The sequence below is a fragment of the Callospermophilus lateralis genome, chromosome 6, assembly GCF_048772815.1.
Source record: "Callospermophilus lateralis isolate mCalLat2 chromosome 6, mCalLat2.hap1, whole genome shotgun sequence".
Lineage (NCBI taxonomy): Eukaryota > Metazoa > Chordata > Mammalia > Rodentia > Sciuridae > Callospermophilus > Callospermophilus lateralis.
In genome coordinates this window covers 23324588-23330489 of record NC_135310.1, presented here as the reverse complement: position 1 = coordinate 23330489, position 5902 = coordinate 23324588, and positions in this window count along the sequence as shown.

Genomic DNA, 5902 nt, shown 5'->3' with positions numbered 1-5902 from the left:
GGTTGTGTGTATGTGTATGCATTATGTGTGTGTGTGTGTGTGTGTGTGTGTGTGTGTGTACAAGTATTAATTATGATGGTCAATTTAGTAGTCTCCCCCATTAGATTTTGAGTACATTAAGGTTGGGAGCTCTTTTGCTAGTTTTTATGAATCTTATGTGCAACAGTCTCAATAAATGAATTAGAATGACAGAATAAGCATAAAAATGAATTTTGATAGAAGGGGTATCAGTGGAATAGTGTAAGGGAATTGGGGGGGGAGTACATGAAAAGGGAGGAACTACAGATGAAATTGACCAAATTATACTATGCACATATATGACTATGTGACAGTGAATTCTACCTTTATGTACATCTGTGAAGCACCAATTAAAAATAAATAAACACATAAAAGGAAGACCAGTAGAATAGAGGAAGGAAAACAGGGGGAGGGAGAGGGAGGGAAAATAATTTTTTAAATATATACTATTTTTGGTTAACATATTTAGGAACTACCAATCAGACTAAAAGATCAGAACTCTTGTACCTATCAAAGATTCACATTAATAATACTGAACTAAAGAATTAATCAATCTTTGTTTCTCTGTCATTAATATCTTTCATAAGATTCATTAAGTATCATTTTAACTTGACCGTGAACTGAAAGCCAAAGACAATGTTAAGAAGCAGCATTTTTTTAAAAAAATATTTCTTCCTGGTTATAGAAATGATATATGTCCACTGGGAAAAATACAGGAAAACAAAAGAAATATAAAACATAAATAAAATCTCACTGCCAAAAGACAGCCACTTTTAATGTATTATTTGTACATTTTTCCGATCCTTTTTCTATGTAAGCACATACATATTAACAGCTTTCCTAGTGGAAAAAGTCTGAGATATGCCAAAAATCAGTATTCCAAGGCATTTTTTAACTGGTCATAAGAGTCATTATATGTTAAAAAATGAATGGAAGTTTCCTAGTTCTCTCCAGGGTCTGCACTTCTCGCTTCTCCTCTTTAAGAGTTTAGAGGACTAGTCACCTTGGGAAGGTCAGCTATTCTCTCTGCCTTTGCAGAAGTAAATGCCCTTGCCAGATCTGAGTCAGGGTTGAAGGGAGGCTGTGAAAGCTCACACTTGGTCCTCAAAGCTGCTTCCTGCTTGATGCAGTTTTTAATCGGTAGCTTTACTGGGGTTAGTAGTTTACAGTAGTCAACTACTGGGAGTCACTGGCTCAGCTACTAGAACTGCTAAGTCACACTTTGAATCAGATTTTGTTTGTTAGCGTATGTACCTCCTTAAAGAGGAGGAGTGCAGATGGTTGCTAAAAAGGTATGTGGCCATTTCTGGGTTTGAAGGACACAGTACCATCTAAATGCATTTGAAACGTCACATTTGTGCTTTAACAAACACTATACATCTCATGAGATTGAATGATAAAATGGGTAACCACAATATATATGGTGCAGGTGAAAGCAAAAGAATATATAACCCATGTGCAATTCCAGCCACAATAGTGGCGGGTGGTGTTATAATCACTGAATCATATATATATATATATATATATATATATATATATATATACACACACACACACACACACACACACATACATACATACATACACACAAACACATATATAATTTATGCATGAATACATATATTCACACTCATTCCCTTCTCACATTCTTACAAGAAGGAGATTTAATCTCTGGGTCTAGGATATCTGTCACTGTTATTTCTGTTTATTTTAAAACAGTTTTTAAAGTTCCAAGTATGCTTGCTTATTTTTGTTTGATTTTACAAAATGACAGCACTTTAAGTCATTTGGCACAGTTTAATTCTTACATGTCAGCGTCGTTTGTTCATCATTAGACATCTCCTCCCCGTGTTCGTTCATTCTTTTATTACTCATTCAGTTACTTGGCTGAGGAGAAATGTCACGATAATTGGCTGTGAACTTCTCCATTTAGTTTTCAAGGCAACATGAGCACTATTGGTGCTTCCCTTGCCTTGTCTGTGTCTGTGTCTCATACAGCCATCTGCCCAGGCTTGGGTTTAGAGCTTTGCCTGTACTTGATTCATGGCCCCAAATCCCTATTTGCTTTCCTACTCTGTGAGTGAATTTTGAGGAAATCTAAATAAGAAAGCAAAACACCAGAACCCTGGTTGGAGCCATCCTTAAATGGATCATATCACTGCTTTATTTTTTTCTGAACTTACCTAGGAGGTTGTTGGAAATTAGTAGGTGACAGTTAAGGAACCCCACTCAGGGGAGGTGGCCCTGTATTCGTAGGAGTCCAGACTTTCTCAGGCTTCAGAGGATCTGAGTGAGCCACTGCCTGCAAAACACGAATCAAGCAAACGAGTCCACAGTGTGTCCTTCTCAGCAGTGTTCTGCCATAGCTCAAAGCATCTACTCGCTCAGGAAAGCCCCTGAACGAAAGGGCCCCATGTGTCACTTGGAGTGTCTTTACTTTACTTGGGATCATTATTTAATTTCTTCCTGTGTTGTTCTTTTTATGTCTTTGTCTTAGTTTCTTTTGAAACAGCAATTTTGAAATTACTCAGATTCTGTTATTTTTATGATTATCCCTCCTTTCCCTCTAAAGCAAAAGTGATTTTCACTTCATCCTTGGTCCCGTAGGATAGCAGAGTAGGCCAGGCTAGCACATGGCACTTTGATTGGGTTATTTGGTTTTTTTTGGTGCTTAGCTTTTTGAGTTCTTTATATCCCCTAGAGATTAGTGCTCTATCTGATGTGTAAGGGGTAAGAATTTGCTCCCAGGATGTAGGCTCTCTGTTCACCTCACAGATTGTTTCTTTTGCTGATAAGAAACTTTGGTTTGATTCCATCCCATTTATGGATTCTTGGTTTTAATTTGTGCACTATAGGAGTCTTATTAAGGAAGTTGGGGCCTAATCCAACATGATAAAGGGCCTATTTTTTCTTCTATTAAATGCAGAGTCTGTGGTTTATTTCCTAAGACCTTGATCCATTTTGAGTTAAGTTTTGTGCATGGTGAGAGATAGGAATTTAATTTCATTTTGTTGCATATGGATTTAATTTCATTTTGTTGCATATGGATTTCCAATTTTCTCAGCACCGTTTCTCCAATGCATGTTTTTGGCACCTTTGTCTAATATAAGATAATAGTAATTATTAGTAATTATTATTACTAATTAATAATTAGTAATTATTATTAGTAGTAGTAATTATAGTAATTATTAGTCTATGTGTCCTATATTCTGTACCATTGGTCTACCAGTTTGTTTTGGTGCCAATATCATGCTGTTTTTCTTACTGTTATTCTGTAGTATAGTTTAAGATCTGCTATAGCAATGCCATCTGCTTCGCTCTTCCTGCTAAGGATTGCTTTAGCTATTCTGGGCCTCTTATTTTTCCAGATGAATTTCATGATTGCTTTTTCTATTTCTATGAGGAATGCCATTGGGATTTTGATCAGAATTGTATTAAATCTGTATAGTGCTTGTGATAGTATGATCATTTTAATAATATTAATTCTGTCTATCCAAGAGCAAGGTAGATCTTTCCATATACTAAGGTCTTCTTTTATTTCTCTCTTTAGGTTTCTGTATTTTTCATTGTATAGATCTTTCACCTCTTTCATTAAGTATAGGGACACAAGCCATATCAATGTTTATAGCAGCACAATTCACAATAGCTAAACTGTGGAACCAACCTAGATGCCCTTCAGTGGATGAATGGATAAAAAATGTGACATATATACACAATGTAATTTTACTCAGCAATAAAAGAGAATAAAATCATGGCATTTGTAGGTAAATGTATGGCATTGGAAAAGATAATACTAAGTGAAGTTAGCCAATACCCCCCCCAAAAAAAATGCTGAATGTTTTATTTGATATAAGGGGGCTGACTCATAATGGGGTAGGGAGGGAGAGCATGAGAGAAACAGATGAACTCTAGATAGGGAAGAAGGTTGGGAGGGAAAGATAAGGGGCAGGAGATTAGAAAGGATGGTGGAATATGATAGACATCATTATCCAAAGTACATGTATGAAGACACGAATTGGGTGTAAACATACTTTATATACAGAGATATAAAAATTGTGGTATATATGTGTAATAAGGATCATAATGCATTCTGCTGTCATTTTTTAAAAAATCAATTAAAAAAGGTGGGGGGAGAACATGGCACTTTGGTTTAAGGATTATTTTGAATTAAAGGCATTTTGAAAACAGCAGATGCAAGAAGGGCATTCTGATTTTTCTTTTTATTCCCCCAAACAGGAAGTAAAACTCCCTTGTGAAAAGTTTCAAGAGGAAAGAAGACATTCTGTGTCTTCTCACCAGAGATGGGAAGTGAGGGCCAAGAAAAATCTGGACCAATAAACCTTGTTAAACCAACACTTATTTTCCTAGTTACCTTTCCACAACTGACTGACCTAGCCAAACCATCTTTTCATGGTTTCATAATTTACTACTGTTTTACATACCAACCTAGTATGTAAGCTTCTGACCCCAATTGTTTCTTTAGAATTTCATTTTTCCATTTATATTTTTAAGATATATTTTTAAATATTTTTCTCCTGCTAATCTTTCTTTTGGAGTGTTAATTTACAGAGCTCCCATCTTAACCTGTGAGACACAGAGGAAAAATATTTTTGCTTCCCTATAAGCTGCTCTTTGAATAATTTTATACTCATATAGGACAGTTCATAACATAAATGCAGGCATAATCTTATGCTACATATTATTTATTCATAATAGTAGCCTTAAATATTTTTCTGATTAAAGGAAGGAATACACCCATGATTTTATCATCTTGGTTTTGGGAATATTACTAGAGACATTTTTTTCTGTTCAGTTATTTACTAATTTTTTATTTTTACATTGGCAAAATTGTATATATTTATCATGTATAACATGTTATTTTGAAATATGCATACATTGTGAGATGGCTCAGTAGAGCTAATTGGAATATATGCTTTACCTCACATATTTTTTTGAGTGTGGGTAAATTTATTCTTTTTGCAATTTTTAAGATAACTGCACATTCATTATAATCACGATGTTGTACAATAGACCTCTTGAATTTATTCCTCTCTTTTAACTAAAATTTTGTATGCTTGACCAACTCCTCCCCACACCCACTCCACTACTGATAGATATAAAATAATGTAAAACACTATATCTATTTAGACTTTGTATCTAAAAGCTTTATACTTAAAAGAAGGTAAAACAAAATCCTTGGGCATAATGATTATATCACCCAAAGGAAGATATTTATAGTAGATTATACAGCCTGTTCAGATTGCCTCTTGAGGACCAAAAGTGCATATTCATAGAAATAAATTATTTTATTCATTGAACAAATAGTTTTTGAACATCTGTTACTTGGCAGGACAGAGATGGGACAGATATGGTCCTTGCCCTCATTTACCATAGGCCCTGCCAAGGTGGCTGCCTGTAGAACAAGAAGTATACTTAATGACTAGTACGAAAGAAACACAGGATAATGTAAAAATTTATACTAAAGGTCAAATCTCAGTTTTTTACTTCTATAATTATAGAATAGAAAGATTACAATTTCTTGAATTTGGAAGTTTCATCCACTGTTGGAAGTCCCTTACAGCCAACAGAAATACACGATATGTTTTCAGTATAGAAAGCAAATAAAGTATCCTAGCAAAGGACATCCAGTTTCAGTTGGTTTGCTGTCTGAGCCTCTGGCTCCAGTTTCCTCACAATTGACTTCAGCCAATTCTTCAAAATAATGCTCATTTCAGGCCTTTTCTAACCATTCATTACACACCTCTTTTTCTTCTCTGAACCATTAAACCATGCAGCATTTAGTTATCGACTCCCCTATCCAACTCACTGCCAAAAGTCTGCACACATATCTGTTTTATTTGACTGTGAGTGTCCAGCAATTATT